The 20,219-nt window shown below is 44.2% G+C and overlaps 1 protein-coding gene across 1 annotated transcript in view; it reads right to left on the bottom strand.

Moving 5' to 3' along the window:
• Window positions 1–11,865, bottom strand: part of ST3GAL6 (ST3 beta-galactoside alpha-2,3-sialyltransferase 6) — an 87,043-nt gene extending 75,178 nt beyond the window's left edge. Inside the window, exon 1 of the mRNA XM_070406109.1 lies at window positions 11,565–11,865. The gene's annotated coding sequence lies outside the window, so the exon portion shown is untranslated. The remainder of the gene's footprint in view (window positions 1–11,564) is intronic.
• Window positions 11,866–20,219: the final 8,354 nt, after the last annotated feature.

Genomic DNA, 20,219 nt, shown 5'->3' on the forward strand with positions numbered 1-20,219 from the left:
GTAGTTCTCCCCAGTTCCTCTGGATCAGAATCATCTTTAATAGGTAAAGCAATCCAACTTTTAAAAAATGAAATACCTACTTTCAAATGGTTTGGCATGTTGTAAATAACACCTGTAACACCCTCCCTGGGCTGCTGGGTCCTCGCCCTCCACCAGAAGGCCTCTGATGCTCTGGGGAGCCACTCAGAATACCTGGCTGCTGATTCAAGTTAAAGAGACACAGAGAAAAGTGACCCTCTGGTGGAAGTCTGAAGAGTGGCTACCTCTGAGGAGGGACGCTGTGACTGGGTGGACTCCCAGGGGGCAGATAATGTTCTAATTCCTCATCTGGAGGCAGCTTACGTGGGTATGTTCACTGGGAGGAAATGTACGAACTACACATACGGTTTGTGGACTCCTCTGTATGTCTGATGCTCCTATACAAATTGTACTTCCAAGAAAAACATTAGAGACTATGAGCTGCCTAAGAAATAGGGGTCTTGGCAGCCTAGGTAGACCCTCAGAGAGAGCATGACCTGGGAGGGGCCACAACAAAAGAGTTAGCTGCTCAGCCCTGCTGGCTCACGAAATGCCAGAATGGTTCATTTCTAATGAAAAAAAAAACTGTAAGTTCCAAGGAGTCTATCTATACCTTTGAACTGGTAGATTGGCAACGTCTATAGGCAAATTCACGGGTGATCATTAAAAAGTCGTTTGATAACCACAGACCCATATTAAGGTCACTTTCTACCCTCAGCAGTGCTGCAAACATGCTGAGACACTTCTTGCTCTGTCCTCTGTGTTCTGGCCTCCTTGCAGCCCTCTCCCGCACATTCCATTTCCAGGCTAATTACAGTTCAAGTGAGTTTCAGTGTTTTTTTTTGTTTTTTCTTTTACATTTAATTCTTCTCTGGAAATTTTAAGCTCTGGTGCTTAGGATGTTTTAGATCCTACTGCTTAATTTCTTAGCAAGAGAAGTCAACTCAAAAAATGGAATTAAAATATACTGGACACCACTCAGACCTAGTAGAAAACATATTTTGAAGTTAAAACACATAATATTTTCTGGAATTAAATGTAATTCAGATCTTTAACAGCTGTTGCATAAACTCTATTGATATACTATATTAAAAACTGAGTTTTGCCTTAAAAATGAGAGAGGAGAGGGGAAGGAAGTCAGAACTTCATATTAGAACAAACAAAGAAAAATCAAATATTGATAAAAATTTGATATATAAATTGTCAAGCACACAATTATAGAAAATGAAGCACTTGGCTTTCTGTTCTATAAAATGTGTTAGGGAGACACTGAGAAGGCCAGGAATTCACAGTGGTCCCCTTGCCTGTTCTCCTTGGATGTCTCTGTCCTGCTGACACCCATCTCTACTCTCAAATCTCAGAGCGACGCCCTACTTCAGAGTCTCAAATGATATTTAGTATTTCTATGTTTTAGACACTTGGGTTATTAAAAATGAGTGCTCTAACATCAATTATGCATTACCATAACTAATGTTTTCATCATTTTCTTATGAAAACAGCAAATGGAAGAGATATAGTCCATGCCACATGTAAATCAAGTCCAGCTTCAGAAGCAATTTGCAGAATTTGCTTGTTATAAATTGTCTATATAGACCTACATCCTACAAGGCGCATATTTGGCCTCAGGGAGATGTAAACACATAGGCCACAGATGTCTGAGTCTGACCGAGCAGACTCCTACGTTCTCTCCTGCATCACCTCCTAAAAGGCTTGACTTAGAATGTTACGCTCTAAGAGCATCAAACTTCGAGTAGTTCTCAGTCACACCTTCATGCCTCAGTGCCTTTGATCATGCTACCTGAAATGCTCCCTTCCCCCCTCTCGCCTCCCAGCCTCCCCACTCCCTGCCATAAATTAAAATCATCTGTTGGGATTTAGCTCTTCAAGGAGGACTACTCTTTCTATCTCCACTTTACATTTGGATAAGGAGAGAGGAGTATCTAAGGATAAAAGCACACATATAGCTGTTTCAACAATAGGAATAATCCTAAATTATAATTTTTAAACTATTGAAAAACATAAACTAAAATAAATCAAGTTTTTTAATGGACATCTGAGTAGAGTATTTTTTGCTTCTTCACTGCATCCCTCCACTGTGTGCCCACAATCTCTATATTATAAACATAGGGATCTATACTTCTAGATCCTTGTGCCTGGCACAAGATAGGTGCTCACATATTTGTTGCTGTTCACTGAAGAATAATTTTTAAAAATACAACATGAACAAATTAGTAGAGTCCAAAATGAAGTTAGGTGCTAAAGGGAAACAGATTTGAAAAAAATTAGAGCTAGATAAGGTCAAACAGAAAGCCATTCTGCAGAAAGTTGATTTTTAATATTTAAGGAAGAATATGGTTATAATAATAGAGTTATAATAATAATAATGGCAAGTAACATTGATTAATGTTTGATATTTGGCAAAGCCTATGCTGAACTATTTATATGTGTTTACTGTGTTTATTTTTATTTTTTTTATTGACTTCAGAGAGAGGAAGAGGGAGAGAGAGAGAGAGAGAGAGAGAGAGAAAGAGAGAGAGAAACATCAATGATGAGGGGCTGTCATCCATCGGCTGATTCCTGCATGTCCACCACTGGGGATCGAGCCCCAAACCCAGACATGTGCCTGGTTCATGAGTCAATGCTCAACCACTGAGCCACACCAGCCAGGCTCTATTTTTATTTTTAAGAGAGCAGTTTGGTCTCTTGAATTTCCCTGAGAAGGAAACCACATTTAAAAAATGTTTTCTTATTGCTTTAGAGAAAGAGGAAGGGAGAGGGAGAGAGAGAGAGAAGAAAAAAAATCAATGTGAAAGAAACATTGATCGGCTGCCTCCTGCCTGGCCCTTACCAAGGATCAGGCCTGAAACCTGGGCATGAGCCCTGACCAGGAACCAAACTGGCAAACTTTCAGTGCAGGGGAGACACCCAACCAACTGAACCACACCAGCCAGGGAAATATGTGTTTACTTTGTTATCATTGTAATAACTGTAATGAGGCACTATCTCAAATGTATAGGTAAAATAAGCAATGCTCAGAAGTTAGGCAACTTGTTCATAATCATGCCATTATTAAGCCATAAAACTAGGAAATGAATAGCAGTTATAATCTGGCTTGGATGAGGGGGTGTGGAATGGAAGGAAAAGGTACTAAGTGTCAAAAGAACATCCCAAGCTGCCCTAGGTGGGTAGCTCAGTTGGTTAGAGCCCCATTCTAATACCCCAAGGTTGTGGCCCTGGTCAGGAAACATACAAGAACCAACCAATGATGCACAAATAAGTGGAACAACAAATAAATGTCTCTCTCTCTCTCTTTTTCATCAATTGATCAATAAATTAATTAATTAATTAAAAAAAAAACAAACACCCCCAGCTAAAACATTGAAAGGCTTGCAGTGACCATAGGCTCAGGTGGGAGAGTAAAAAGAAAGTCAGCAACGTGAAATGGCAGAAAAAAACATCAAAGACCAGGGCGGGGGAGGGGGGAGAGAAATTCTCTGGATTTTTTTAGCAGAAAAAAATATTTCCCTAATGAAAACCACACTTGAGGGATGTTGTTATAAAAGGTGCATGGGCAGGAATATTGAGCTTAGGTAGAAGATTTTTATAAGAACATAGTGACATTATTTTATGGTTAAAGCAGAAGAGCCCTGCCCACCAAATCTGTAAAAACAGGTGTGTGTGTGTGTGTGTGTGTGTGTGTGTGTGTTTGCTATGGATGGGCCAGATTTGTCCTCCAAGAAACTCAGTGCCTGGAAAACATTTATAGGTACTTAATGATCAGAAAGTACACACATCTCCTAACTAACATCCTGCTTATGAAAACCCTGATTATTTCTAACTTATTTGTAGCATAGCTGGGATCTAACAAGAGTGATTAACTAACTTATTTTGACATTTCCCTAAAATATTCTATTGGAAATATTTAGGTCAGCACCATAGAAGGTGCCGCTTTTTTTTGTTTGTTTTTTAATAAGAGTTTATGTGAGTCAAACTGACAAGCTATGCCAGGGAACAAGATCTTGAATGCTCCAGAATGTGCTGCTTATATTAAAATAATAAAATAACACAAATAAAGTAAAAATAATATAGCATAAAAATAAAATACATGAACCCTCGTACACTGCTGGTGGGAATGCAGACTGGTGCAGCCACTGTGGAGAACAGTATGGAGTTTCTCAAAAAAACTAAAAATGGAACTTTCATTTAACCCAGTAATCCCACTTCTAGGAATATATCCCAAGAAAACAGAAACACCAATCAGAAAGAATATATGCACCCCTATGTTCATACTAGCACAATTTACCATAGCTAAGATTTGGAAACCACGTAAGTGCCCATCAGCAGATGAGTGGATCAGAAAACTGTGGTACATCTACACAATGGAATACTATACTGCTGTAAAAAAGAAGGAACTTCTACCATTTGCAACAGCATGGATGGAACTGGAGAGCATTATGCTAAGTGAAATAAGCAGAATTGGAGAAAGAGAAATATCACATGATCTCACTCATTTGTGGAATATAATGAACAACATAAACTGATGAACTAAAATAAATCCAGAGACATAGAAGCACAGAACAAACTGTTGAACCTCGGAGGGAAGGCAGGAGAGGGTGGGAAGTGGGGGGAAAGAGATCAACCAAAGGACTTGTATGCATGCATATAAGCCTAACCAAAGGACACAGAGAATAGGGGGATGGGGACATGTGCTGGGGGCGGGGGGATGGAGGGAGAAGCCACTGGGGAGAGATCAATGGGGGAAAAAGGAGACATATGTAATACTTTCAACAATAAAGAATTTAAATTTTAAAAATTAAATTAACTACTTTTATTCAAACCTGTGCACCCCTTTAGCAAGAGTTCTTCATGCATTAAGTGATGGAGGAGGCAGAGATAAGGGAATATGCACATTTTCTATGCTCAGTAGAGCCAAAGAATAAAAAGAGATTAGAGATTTCTTTTCAAATTCCTTGACTCCTTTTCATGGCTAATATAAAGTTCATACAAATATAGATAATGTAATATAATATTTAATAATGATGCTATATAAGTAAAAGTCTAATATGCAAATTGACCAAATGGCAGAACAACCAGTCGCTATGATGCGCACTGACCACCAGGGGGTAGATGCTCAACTCAGGAGCTGCCCCCTGGTGGTCAATGTGCTCCCACAGGGGGAGCCCTGCTCAGCCAGAAGCTAGGCTCATGGCTGGCCAGCGCAGTGGCAGTGGTGGGAGCCTCTCCTGCTTCTGTGGCAGCAGTAAGGATGTCAGTCGGACATCCCCCAAGGGCTCCCAGACTGTGAGGACTGTAAGAGGGCGCAAGTCAAGCTGAGGGACACCCCTCCCCATGTGCACGAATTTCATGCACCGGGCCTCTAATAATATAATAATTTCCAAATATCCACCATATTTTGACAGCAGTGTCCCTTATCTCACAAAGATCATTTACAAGAACATTCCTTTAACTTTTAGAATCTATCAAAATAAAAGTAAATTAGCCCTAGCCGGTTTGGCTCAGTGGATAGAGCGTCGGCCTGGATACCAAAAGGTCCTGGGTACGGTTCCTTGGTTCCTGTCAAGGGTACATACCTTGGTTGCAGGCTCCTCCCCAGTCAGGACTCTACTCTGGGCTCACACAGAAGACAAGCAATCTTTCTCTCTTCCACTCTCCCTAAAAATCAATGGAAACATATCCATGGGTGAGGATTAACCAAAACAATTTTAAATTAATTGCTGTGACTGAAAAGCAGTTAAAAATCCATTCAGACTCTAGTTAAATCCCTTCATTGCTCTTGTCTAACTGCAACTGAATAACCCATTCTCCAATTTTTAAATGCAGTTTTATGACATTGTATTGTTTCTATTATATTATAATTATTATACATTACATTATCTAAATTGTATATTAAACATAAAAATAAGTCACAAATTTAAAAAGAAATCTCTTATCCCTTTTTATTATTTGGTTCTGAGCACAGAAAATGTACATATTCCCTTATCTCTGCCTCCCCTACCCCTTAATGCACCAAGGACTCTTGCTAAGGGGTGGATGGATTTGAATAAATGCATTTAATTTAGTATTATTTCATTTATTACATTTTATATTATTTTATATTTTGATTGTGTAATTTTATTATTTTAATAAAAGCAGCACCTTCTATGGTGCTGGCCTAAATATTTCCAATAGAATACTTCCTAAGAAGAAAACCACCATCCTGCCAGAAACAGTGGGCTGATAACCTCTCTGCGGACTCAAATCAGATAGGGTTGGAGGGCGGGGGCGGGGGGGAGATGGGAAAGAAAAAACAAATCTAAGAGGCACACCCTTTACATATTTAGGATTTTGAAGATATGAATACAGAATATCTCTATTAACCAAGAGGATGCCTCCTGGAGACATTGTTCTTCCTCAGAAACATTGTCACCAGGAGTCTCCCCAAGAGCCTGCAGCGGGCCCCTCGCTCCTGCCACCACCTCCCTCAGTTCCTGCAGCAGGCCTGGGCTTCTCCCCACTCCTCCCAGCTCTCCTAATCTTGCTGAGGAGAGCTTTTTACCTCAGGGCATGTTTGCATCTTCAACTAGGTTAAATGATACCCATTAGAACCAAAAATAATAATAAGTGTTGGAACTGGAGCAAAGCGAATCTCTGCCTCCTCAAGGGCATGAAATTGTGTGCATAAAGATGGTTGGGTGCTATTAAAGAGGGGATGATTTTGTTATTCACATTCTTGGCACACTTATTTCCTCAGTAATGTAACCACAACCTGACTAACCCAACTCAAATGATCATAAATTACAAATTATGAAAATGAATTGAAAGTTTACTGTATATGAAAACAAATTTGAGTATCCATCTGATGACATTTTCAGACATTTCAGGTGTGTTGTTATATACAGGGTGGGGCAACATAGGTTGGCAGTTGTGAGTACCCGAAGTATAGAGCTTATGCTTATATTATTATTAAGTATTGCATTACTTTCCAAATGAACAACTGTAAACCTACTTTTGCTCCACCCGGTATAGTAGTGATGATAAGTATGTAAGTTAATAAAGGAACAGAGCATCTGGCTAAAGAATCTCAAAAACAATTTTATCTCTAAAGAGTGTACCAAGCTTCCCAGAGATTAATATACTAGTGATGATGAACTATCCTGGAATCAAAGGATAACTGATAAAATGCTGGGGTCGTCTCTTCATTTCTGATAAACCAGCACTATTAGGATTTATTGACGTGGACATAAACTTTCATGGTTTAAGAGCTACTGTATGACTGCCAAGATCCTCTACAAAGACCAATGGAAATGAAATTTCACAGGCATAGCACGTTCCCATGTGAGATATTATGAGTCCTGCCATGACCACTGAAACTGTACTCTAAAAAGGCCATGAACCTCCCATAACAGACGGCACAGAGGGCAGCCTGGGTGAGGGAGTGGGAGTTCAGGAAAAGGCAAGACTTTTGGACTATTTAGATTATCGCCTCTTGCAACAATCATTGTCTTGCAAAATATATCAACTATGATAGAGGGTTTTATGTATGAAGATGACACTGAATATATGGATTTATTTCAGAGGACAGAGGAACACTGTGGAGGGTCCTCTGAGCCCTGCCTGCTTCTCTCTGTGGCTATGCCAGTGCCCTAGGAGGGAGGGAGAGAGAAAGAGAAACAGGAAAGCACACTGCCCACTAGGTAAAGACTGAGTTAGTCGCTAATTAAAAATGCCCAGTGTCATCCCATTCTAATTAAAATACAATTCAAACTCCTTTCTAAGACTTGAAGGCTTCACATAAGCTGTCTCCTACCTACCTCACTGACTGCATCTCCGCCTCCCTCCCACCTTTGCACTCTTCTTCATCTAGTTCTTCAAACACTCCGAATTCGTTCATGCCTCTGGCACTTTGCAGGTGCTGTTCATGCCTCTGGCACTTTGCAGGTGCTGTTCCCTCTGCTAGAATTCCCTTCCTTCTGCTCTTCACTGGACTGGTTCCTTCTCACCACTCATATCTCAGCAAATATCACCTCCTCAGAGAAGCTTTCTGATCTCCCTAAAGTAGCTCCCCCAACCCCTTTCTAGTACGCCCTGTGCTGTATGGTCTTCATAACACTCATTCTCTCAGAAAGGTGCTTTTTCACTTATTTGCATCTTGTTTAATGGCTCCGTTAAACAAGTCTATAAGAGCAGGGGCTTTGTTTTGTTCAACACTGCACAGCCTAACCCCACCACCAGCACCTAGAACATCTGTGACATGGTGGATACTCAGTAAACTGGTTGAATATCAAGTGCCACCTTATGGATGATCACACAGAAAGTCACCCGGGATCCACTGGAAAACCACTTTCTGCTCCCTTGGCAGGCCCACCTCCCAGCACAGTGACTATGACCCACAGCCATACCAACTCCACACCTGCTTCTGCAACCCATGGAAGGTGAGAGCGACCCTGCTTCCCTCAGGAGACTCTCCAGCTTGCTTGCCATCTCCTTATCTGGAGGCCTTATTCTCCTCATCTCCTGCAGATCTTTCCACTGTGGGAAAGCATTGTTTAAAGAACCCTTCAGAGACCACCATTACATGCTATGAATAAAATGATGCCATCTGCACACTGAATCTGAGGTATAAGGCGGAAAAGAGAGAAGAGGTAAGAAGAGAACCTTTTCGCTCAGTTTTCCAGTGTTTATGACAAGGTTGGCTGCTCTCCTTCCCTTCATTCCCAGTGGTCCAGGAAGAGGAAAGCGCCTGGCTCGGTTCAGAAGGTTGTGGCAGTAAACAGTAGGCTGGTGATCCCCCTGGATAAGCTCTCCAAGAAAAAGATATACGAACAAGGGAAAGAGACTCAGATCCTACTGCTCCCTCCTCCTTTTATCCTCATAACCTCACTCCAGAATCTCATCCCTTCCTATCCCAGTAGCATGGCAGCCAAGCTCCTGACTAAGCCAAGACACTACTGATTCCCATGATGAGGAACTGTGCTTCTGACACCCTGATATGAAACCAAAAAGACAGTTCCTACCGAAACCCTGTAAGGTCTAATACAGACATTCTATTCCACACATCAAGCTTGCTCCAAGTCAAATACATTCTTATGTTTAATCCATAAGGGTTTACTTGGAAATTGTGCTGTTATCCACTGTAGTTGGGGTTCGCAGCTACAGGAGAGGTTCCCGTTATCTGTGAGGGTGAGGATGTAGCCCTGGGGAGAATTCTTCCAGACAAGAAGAATAAATAGGCACTTCAGTGAAACTGTATCCAGAATGAAAAGATCTTTTGGAACACAACCCATTGGAGATGACATATACGCCTTAATTTGTCCTGACAGAGCGCACCTAAGTGGCATGTCAAAAAGGCGGAGACGATAGAAGACACCTAATTGATGAAAGTCCGAAGCTGTCGGGAGGAAAGGCGAAGTATGCAGACCACCAATGGAAGAAGCCCTGCCTAAGGTGTAATGAAGAAGTATGTGCTGATCAGGGGGTAGAGAAGTTGAATGTCGAAGGCAAAGGAGAAAGATATGCACACAGAACGAAAGAATTTGTGAGCAGCGTAGCCCATGGAGGCTTCTGGACTGGTACAGCGCACAGGTGAAGCAGACCTTCATGGGATCCATTCTAAGTCACTTAACCTAGGGCAGTCTTGGGTTCTTAACTATAAAATGGGACTAAGCATTCCTGTCTTAGAGTGTTGTTGGGAAGATTTGATAAAATAGCTTATGTGAACACACTGGGGATCACAGTGGGTGCCACAGGAGTTTCGTGCTTTCTTCACCTCCTTGGTAAGTATAGCCTAGATGTGCGTTAAACAGATCTCTGGTCCCAGCCTTGGGTGGAATCATTTCCGTGGAGGTCAAGTGGTAATCTGTATGGTCAGCCAATGATGCTTATCCGAGAAATTTGGGAAACAGCATATGTCATTTCTCCCCCACAATGTTCCGCATGCTGTGGAATACAGATCTCCAACAGAAGAAAACAGCTGACACTAAGAATTCAGTGGCTCTCAACCTTCTGGCCCTTTAAATACAGTTCCTCATGTTGTGACCCAACCATAAAATTATTTTCGTTGCTACTTCATAACTGTAATGTTGCTACTGTTATGAATCATAATGCAAATATCTGATATACAGGATGGTCTTAGGCGACCCCTGTGAAAGGGTCGTTCGACCGCCAAAGGGGTCGCGACCCACAGGTTGAGAACTGCTGCACTAAGTGCTGGAATGAGAAAACTTGAGAATTACAATTTTCACAAAAGACACATTGATGTCTTTTAATGATATGTCTCATAATGGCATTATTCTGCCAATACTGTCCCTTTCTGAGCCTCAAAGGATGTTTCTTGTTTGTTTGTTTGTTTGTTTGTTTTTATTGATTTGGGGTGTAAGAACAAATTGAATATTTCCCCCAAATCTGAAACACAGTCCAGAGAGCAGTTTCACGTTACTGAGCCATTATAAGGCAACGGTGCAATCTGGGACTGTGACCAGCAGGTCACATATCCAGGCCTGCGTCCACCGGAGACCTGGAGGTCAGTGTGGACATGAGGCCTTGGGCCCCACAGCGCAGAGCTTCTGGCCAGCCTGCAGCTCCCCACCTGGCTGCCTCCTCACAGCGCAGGGACCTTCCTCTCACAGCACCGGCGACTTCTTTCGGGGCTGCAGCGCGCGTGGCTGCTGGCACCTCGGCATTCACGTTAGTGTTCTCATGCCCACTCCCACCAGTTTTTAAATATTGCCGTTGAACAGCAAACACCAAACCTCCCGCTTCCAGCCACTCTCTCCGCCCTTTCTACTGAAGACCGTAAAGGAAGGAACACTGGGTGGGTTTGTTTTTAGTTTCTGGAAATCAGCTGATATAATTTATCATTAAAGGCAAAATAACAGCACACAAGGAACGGGGCTGAGATCTCGGCCTCAAAGTGGCAAGTTACTGCTCCCTTATCTTGAGAACTAAGGGCTGCCTGCGGGAACCCTGCAGTTGTCCTACCGCCACCCGCTCCCCAAAACTGCCTCGGAGCTCGCTTTGTTAGGTCTAGTCTATTGTGGCGGGAAGAAGGGTGTCTCGGAATGTTTTTTTAAGGTTAAAGACCAGAACCTTGCACTCGCCCCTGCTCCTGTACAGACCTTCTACAAAATAACAATAGTGAGCGAGGGACCCGTCACCCCTCGAGTGCCCAAGCTCCCCTGAAATTAGAAATAGGGCCCCAAGCAGCGTCCTCTCTGCTCTCGGCGCACCTCCGCCTGCCGGCGGGCTCCTCGCCTCTCCCGCCCTCCCGGGCTGGCACGGGGTTCCGAGCGCCCCGCCGTGCCTCCCCGCGCCCCCACCCCCTAATCCCAAAATTGGGGGGCGGGAGGAAAGAACGCTTGCCACTCTCCAGAGCTTGGAGGGAGCGCAGAGGAGCAGTCGGCTCAGCGTGCCCCCACCCCCGACCCTCCGCTTCAGAGGCTGTAAAACCTGGGGATCTGGGCAGCACAGACCCAGGCCACCCCGACCAGCACCCCTCACCCCCTTCACTCCGCAACGCAAACCCACCGCGAGCTGCCAGGGAGAATTACCCGCTGAGGCCCAGGCGCAAGGACCGCAAGACCGTGTGGGGTTCCGCGGCCCGAGTCCGCTGCGCTCACTCCGCCGCCGCCGCTCGCTCCCCGCCGGCTGCTGCCTCTCCGCGGCGCCCGCCGCATCGGGCCGCCGAAGCGCGGCCGGCGGAAACCGGAGGACGGTGGCGTGGGTTAGGGGCGGCGTGGGCACGACGCGACCCCCGGGACCTGGCCAAGGAGCAGGGAAGGGCGCAGTGCCGCCCGCAGGCCGGGCGCCCCAGCCGGTGCGCTGCCCTCCGCGCCCGGGTCCAGATGCCCGTCGCCTGCGCCGAGCGCCCCGGAGCCGCGGGGAAGCTCCTCCTGCTCCGCGGCTGGCGCCAGATGGGCGGTGGCCTCGGCCGCCCCCAAGTTCGCAGAGGAAGGTGCAGTGCGGTGAGGGAGGCTGTGGGGCTCCGGTCCACGGGGCGGGGCGGGGCAGGAGCGTGGCCGAGCCCCTACCTTTTGGGCTGGGCGACACCCGCCGCGCGCCCTCGCAGGGCGTTCCGCACAGGAAAGTCACCGCGGAGAGAAGGCCGGGCACAGCGGTGGGTGGCTTCAGGACAGGGTAAGAGGCTCAAGTTGCACAGCCAAGAAGACACTCCCATACCGCCCCGGTTTGTTTGGAAAACTGCCCAGAAGAAGGAGAGGGGCAGCCCGGGTACCCCCCCTTCCCCGCGGCTGGCAGGCGGCAGAAGTAAACACATTTGCTGGGCTCTAGCGGAGACTTCTGTGACACTGGGCGGAGCGGGCGTCCCTAGCCGATAGGGACGGGTGTTCAGGGAGCTCTAGAATTCATGGGCTCCACTCTCCAAGGGCAAATCTGGTGGTGCTTTTTATCTTTCGGAGATGTTATGTTAGGGAGAAGAATGAAGGTGGGGCGTGCATTTTAACAAGTAGCTCTCCCTTGAGGAAAACATAGAACGTCCTCGTCCTCGGATTGCTCTGAATACTTTTTAAATTTCAGTGTGTGAGATAACTCATTGTCTAACAACATTCAATCAATAACTCCAGCCTTTGGACACTGAGCATCATAATCACATGCTATCAAATGACTCCAGAGAGACGAGGCACGGGCTGGGGTGTGATTCAAAGCGGGCACTGTGCCATGCACTGGAACCAAGTCCTTCTGCATTTTAACAGCAGTCCTAGGAGGCAGCACTTGTTATTTTCCTAGTTTTAGTTAAAAACCAAACAAACAAAAGAACACCCCCCCCCCCAAAATAAATAAACACAAAACAGGGCGTACAGAAAATCCCTCCTAGACCTTTTCCTGTCTTGAAGTTGCCTTTGAAGTAACACACACAGATACTGTCACCTTCAAGGTGGCTCCGGAGACATCAGGGTGGTGAAAAACGTTTAGGAAATTTGTCCTTCTGGGCCAGTTTTTCTTGAGGCTACTTTGCTCTTTTAGCTTCTCCTGAATTCCTTAGTATCCTTCTCTCGTCGGTGATCTTCAGAGTAAACTACCGCGGAGCAGGAGCAACTTCCCCGCAGCTCCGGAGGCGCTCGGAGAAGTCGCCTGGTCTCTGGGCCCCAGCGCGGAGGGCTGCGCGCCAGGCTGGCCTGGCCGGCGCGGGGCCTTTGAGCGGCACTGCGCCCTTCCCCGCTCCCAGGGCTGGGACTCAGCTACATATTTGCATATGTAAATAACCATCCTGTTGATTTCCCCAGGAGGGAATTATGAGTGCATGAAAAAGGAATTCAGGTTTCCCAGCAAGCTTATTTGAAACTGTATAAATGATAGTATCTCCATAGTCTACTCGTCCTGTCCTGGCTTCACAGGTGTTAGTAGCCTAGTCTCAGGAGCCATATTTACTCCTCTTCTAGGGGCTGGAAGGGTGGTGGGAGGGGGGGACTGGGGATCAGTAAGTCCTCAGCACATGAATGTGTAAAATATCTCTTTGGTGGAAGCCATAATTAAGACAAATAAAAGAAAGTAATTGCAGCATATTATTTAAGATGGTTAATATCCAGAATATATAAAAGATTCCTATAGACCAGTTAAAAAAATGACAATCTATTTAAAAATAAGACCCTAGGCTATAAAGCAAGCAATTCACAAAAGAAATACAAATAGTCCACAAATATGTACAGAGATTTTAGTGTCTCTTTATAACACTATTTAGGAAAATGTAAACAATGATGAGAAATCAGATGGACAAAAACTAAAAAGACTCATGAGATTAATGAGTTTTGTGGAAGGTATCAAGGAAACTATTGAAGGAAGTGTAAAGTGGTACTTCCTTTTTAGAGAACGATTTGGTGATTGCTATCCAATTTACAAGGTACTTTTGGGTTTGAATTTCAGAACCCTTATTAAGTTTCCTTAACTTTCTTCCTTTGAAGACAGTTTGACCTCATGCTGACAAGCAAGGTAAGAAAGAGGACAGGGAAGGAAACGACAGGAACTCTCTTAGCAACTCCCTGCCCAGAACACACACACACACACACACACACACACACACACACGCACACGCACACGCACACAATGACAGGGCTTCCTCAGGAGTTGGGGAGGGGGCAGTCTATGAAACTTCCCTGTCTTGGAGCAGCTTGCTCATTCTCTCGTTCAGTCACGGGAGGAGTTAGAAGCCTGGACCCCTGTCCCAGCTCGTCGGTCCAGGAGAGAAGGGAGAAGTCCCACTCTCCCCTTCTGTCTGTGGAGATGCTCTCCTAATTTCTACTCCAGGACTGTGACGGACAATTCCATCAAAGCATTACAGATGACTTTATTCAGCCCATTTCTGTAAGTACCACGTTAGCTAACATCTTTGTCTCCTTAGGTGGTTTGCAGAGAGAGAGCTATACTATTTCACTTCATGGGAGTGTTTTTAGAGGATAGATCTCTAAAAGTGAATTGCTGGGTAAAGCGTATGTGAACCTACACTCCAATAATTTCCTAATTTATTTTTCATGTTTAGAAATTCACACTTTTAAAGAAAACTCTTTCCACGGCACTCCTGAAGCAGAGTGCAAGGCGGAGTCACCAGAGTGAGCTGTGAGTGGTACAAAAGCTTCCCTACATCTTGCAAACTCCAGTCTGCTATGAATGCATGTAACCTTCACACCAGCAGTTTGATTTTCTAGGACTCCATCCTGTAGAAATAATTACATATAAACACAAAAATAGATATAGGGATGGTCACAGCAGCATTGCTTCTGTGGGGGAGGAACAAACTGTCCTCTATCCTCAAGGTTCTTCTGGCTGGTCTAATAACCAAATAGACATGAGACAGATTAGCAAGAGAAAATAACCAAATTTAATGCATACATATGTATGGGGACCCCATGTACATGAGAGAGTCAAAGACCCCACATGCAGGAAAGGTTCAGAGATACAAAGGGAACATCGGTATGTAAGACATCCTGAGCTAGGGATGGGGTAAGGTGCCTCGGGAGTTTTGAAAGCAGACATTGTCTTGGCCGCTGTGGCTCAGTTGGTTGGGCGTTGTCCCGTACACCAAAAGGTCTCTGGTTCAATTCCTGGTCAGGGCACATGCCTGGGTTATGGAGATTCCCAGTGAAGGAGGCAGCTGCTTGATATTTCTCTCCTTCTCCTTTCCTCTCTTTCTAAAATCAATAAAAACATATTTTAAAAAAGAAGAAGAGCAGAACTTTAGTAAATAGAAGTTTGCCCTGCCCTATAGCTAGGTTAAAAAAAGTTATATCTGATAATCTCTTGTGGCCTCTAGTTGAAATTCTTCTAGGTAGTAGGGGGTGGGGGGGCTGAATTCTCTCTTGAGCCTTCTGCTAAAAGTTGCCCTTAGCTCAATATATTGTGCATACCACAGAGGCACATCTTAGGGTTACTCATTCTGAACCCCGACACTTGTAATTCTTAAAAACAGAAAAATAGTGCCCAGGAATACAGTGACTGATAAGATTATCCTACTATTGAATACAGCTATTATAAAGCTATTATAAATGTACATATACATATATTGGGATGATAGCTTCTATATGTTGGTTTAGAAGTTCTACATTTAGGAAATATTTCCTGTGTGATTCATTTAGATCAAGCAGAAAAATAAAGAACCAGTTATATGTGTGGATGTTTTAATGAAAACATAGGAAAAGGTTCTGAAGGCTACATACCAAAATGTTAACAGATACTTCTTCTACAGAGTGGAATTATAGGGGCAGAGAGGGAGTGAGGGAGGATTTTTGCTTTTTAAGTATTTCCAATAACTTGAGCTTTTTATAGTGTACATGAATAACTTTTTAAGTTGTTTTTTTTCTTAAGATGTATTTGGGAAAAGAAAAAAAAAAAAAACCCAAAATGAAAACACACCGGTGTTTTGGCAAATTTTGAACTCTAACTTGGTGATTCCCTATCTGCATGCTCATCATCCTACATAATGCATTTTTTCCAGTCAAGAGAGATCAAGATAGAAATACCAGGTGAAGACAAAACAAACTAAAACCCTTACAGCAACACTGAAAGAATAACAAAAAAATCTACATGGATTTTGTCTTTATTTTGCAGTGGGGAAAAACTAGGTGGGAAAGAAGCTTGAAGAAAAAGCTAAAACATTTTACTTCATAAGAGTTTGGAGTTTCTAAATGACAAAACAGACCAAGAAATAAAAAGACAAGCTGTAAAAAAATATTTGCAACACATGGCAAATGTTTAATTTTCATATTATACCAAGAGCTCTTTTGGGGAAATAATATAGAATGTAATAGAAAAATAGGCCAACTACATGAACAAGGAGCTCTCTGAAGAGAAAAATAATATAAACATTATTTAATTAAACAAATATGTATGCCTACTCTGTTTTAGGCACTGTTCTAAGTATATATGCAGCAGTAAAGGAAGAAAACAGATAATAATTCTTGCCCCCATGGAATTTTCATTCTAGTGGATTTGATGAGTCTTGACTAATCAAATTTAAAGTTATGTATAACTTGCACTTATTGGTACAAATTATGATTATTAAAACTAATTGTGGCCCTGGCCGAGTAGCTCAGTTGGTTAGGCAGTGGTCGGCAAACTGCAGCTCTCGAGCCACATGCGGCTCTTTGGCCCCTTGAGTGTGGCTCTTCCTAAGCCTTAGGAGTACCCTAATTAAGTTCATAACAGTGTACCTACCTATATAGTTTAAGTTTAAAAAATTTGGCTCTCAAAATAAATTTCAATCGTTGTACTGTTGATATTTGTCTCTGTTGACTAATGAGTTTGCCGACCACTGGTAGAGCATCATCTCCATATGTCAAGGTTGTGGGTTTGATCCCCAGTTAGGGAACATACAATAATGCATAAAAGTGGAACAACATATCAAAGTTTCTCTCTCTTTCTTCCTATCTCTCTAAAAATAAAAAATAAAAATTTTAAACTCATTGTGGAGATACAGGTACTTTCCTGTGCTGTTGATGGGAGTACAGGTTGATGCAGCATTTTTGGAGGATATTTTAGCAAAAACCATTACAACTTTAAACATTTATATACTTTGATGCAGAAATACCTCAAAAAGAAACTTCTGTAACAATTTCCTTGAACAATTATACAAAGTTGTATATAAGAACTGCCCTTTAGATATTGCTTATAATCTAAAGGTAAACTAAATCTAAATGTAATCCAGTAAGGCGTTGGAATTACAGGATACATGTGTACTATAGAATTCTGTTTAGTTCTATACCTAATGACTTGGAATGATGTCCAACATACTAAGCAGAATGTTGCAAAACAGGTTGCCTAGTAATCCTGTTACTGTTACATATAAAAAAATAATAGAGACAATAATGATAGTTATAATGAAGCTTACATTAGCGCACAGACCGTATCTGAAGGAACACACACAGCTGTGAACATTAGCCACCTCTAGAGGATGCACTCTGGGGAGACTGCAAATTATACATTTCTGAATGTTTTATTTCCGCAAAAAGCACCTACTTATTTGTAACTGTAAAAGAGACAGAATTTTCAAAACATTTTAGTTTTTTGGAATTTTCACATGGATTGCCCAGAGATACACCAAATTGAGCCTGTTGGGGAGTTTGAGGTCAATGGGTTTCCTGAGAAGGCATGACAAAAGCTACGTTGTAAAGGGCTAGTTGTGCACCATTTTTGGCAGAACTTGATATAGTGACGGTGGTTTTGGTTTCTACTGTTCTCAACCTCAGAATTAAAGGAAATCCCCCACTGCCAAACTTCACATCACCAATGTATATTTATGGGAGAGGGACCAATGTATATTTATGGGAGAGGGACTTGTTGAGCCAAGAGACACTGGGATACAAACTTGGTTTTGGAAGGTCCACTGTGATCCACTGCTGGTGCATACCTAGGAACTTCGCCCTTCCTTTTGCCATTATACCTGAAGATAAACAGAGGGGCACCAAGATAATAGGGGAAAAGAAAGGCAATGTGGAGGCCACTGGATACACTTAAATGTGAGCTCATATTTATTACTAGAGGCCTGATGCATGAAATTCATGCAAAGGTAGGCCTCCTTCCCCCAGCTGCCAGCACCAGCTTCCCTCCAGCTGCTGGCACCCAGGACCTGGGCTTCCCCCGGCCTGGCCTGGCGCTGCTTGCATCTGCCCCCCTTCCCCCTCAACTGATTGCCCTGCCAGCCGGTGGCCTGGGCCTCTCTCTGTGGGAGGATTATGAGGCAGTGGCAGGGCCCCCAACTAATCACATCATACCTGCCTTGGCTGGCCTGGCACCAGTGCATATCATAGTGTGGTCATCTGGAAGGTCATCCAGACAGTCGTTCTGCTGTTTCAGTTGTTTGGTCAATTTGCATATTATGCTTTTATTATCATAGATTAGAGGCCCGGTGCATGAAATTCACCGGGGAAATTCACTGGGGGAGGGGCGGAGGGTCCCTCAGCCCAGCCTGCACTCTGCAGGATCTCTGTGGGATCGAGCCTAAACTGGCAGTCAGACATCCTTCTCGCAATCCGGGAGCACTGGCTCCTAACTGCTCACTTGCCTGCCTGATCGCCCCTAACCACCTCTGCCTGCCTGCCTGATCACCCCTAACCACCTCTGCCTTGGCCCCCGCTATGGCAGCTTTGTCCAGAATGACGTCTGGAAAGATGTCCGGAAGGTTGTTCAGCTGTCCAGTCTAATTGGTATATTACCCTTTTATTATTATAGACTAGAGGCCTGGTGCATGAATTCGTGCACAGGTGGGGTCCCTCGGGGTGGTCTGCGGAGATCAGGCCTCAGGTCATGCCCCCAGCCTTGCAGCCCCAGCTTGCGCCACCAGCCTCACAGCCCCACAGCCCCAGAGCCCCACTTGGCACCCTGCCTTGGCCTGGTGCTGCCCCCTCACCTGCTCCACCATTCCCCCTGTGGGATGATTGGTCAGGGCTGGGCCCTCTGCCCGGCTCCCTCAGCGCCTGGAAGCTGGGCTGCAGTCCCGCCTCCTGCCACCACCACTGGTTGCCGTCTGTTGCAATCAGTGGGTCAATCAGGCCCCCGCTTGCACCCACCTTGGCCTGGTGCCACCCACTCACCTGCTCCACCATCTCACTGTGGTTCCGCTCTCATTGGAGGCCCATTGGGGCCTGTAGCACCTGCACTGCCACCCGCTGCCAGTGCCACATCACCAAACCCCACCATGTTCCACGCTGCCTCTTGGTGGTCAGCACATGTCATAGCGAGCAGTCGAACTCCCAGTCTCCTGGCTGACGGACCACCTGAGGGGACAATTTGCATATTAGGCTTTTATTATATAGGATACTCCTGCCAGACGCTAATTGATTTTATAGAGATTATATTTATTACACACAGCACCCCTATGATCGAAATATCATTATCCCCATTTTCCATACGAGGAATTAAAGACTCGGGGAAATTGCATAATTTGTCCAAGGGCCTAGAACTATTGTATGTCAATGCTGGGATTAGAACCCAGATTACACTCCAAAGCCCTGTTTTCACACCAGGCCATGATGCCTTCATCTCATTCAAGAGATGAAGGACGTGAGAAAATCAATGAGTGTTATTGCTAGGGTGTGACTTTTCGGGAAAACAAAACCATGATAAATCGAATGGGAATTCTTTGAAAGCTTAATTTAGCCTTTTGTGCATGGGTATCAAGCTAGTGACTGGGATGGAATTGCAGTCAATTCCAGCCCCCATTGTTCCCATTCTGGTTCCCCAAAACCAGAATGTTTTCTCCAGGGATATGTAGAATGTGGATTCCTGAAACATTTCTTCAGGACCCCAGTCATCACTTCTCCTCCCCGTTCCAGCTCTCTCTTTACACCTGAACTCACTTGGGGGCTAGATGCCATTTTTAAGGAAATGATAGCCCCAGAAGCAGTGAAATGGCCTCAGGGGCATCACAGAGAAGACATCTTCAGCAGCCCCCCAAGAGCATGCAAACTCAGGACTTTACTTCTTCATTTCTATTCCTCATCAGGAAGAGTTTATTATACCGCAGGACACCGTGAATGCAAGAGAGCCAGTAAAGAGCTATAGATACAGGAAGCACTTACGAATAGCTGAAGTAGAAATAAAATGAAGAATTAAAGCTGGTGAATGTTTCCCAGTGATTTAAACTAGTAATGTTTTACTATAATGTTTGTTTTTACAATACCCTTTTGTAACCTTTTAATTAATTAATTTATATTTTGTAGTCAGAAGGCCATATTGGCAGCAGATTTTCCAAATCTTGC

Source organism: Myotis yumanensis, unplaced genomic scaffold (genome assembly GCF_028538775.1).
Source record: "Myotis yumanensis isolate MYYU_CA2020_CCGP unplaced genomic scaffold, mMyoYum1.0.hap1 SCAF_2, whole genome shotgun sequence".
Lineage (NCBI taxonomy): Eukaryota > Metazoa > Chordata > Mammalia > Chiroptera > Vespertilionidae > Myotis > Myotis yumanensis.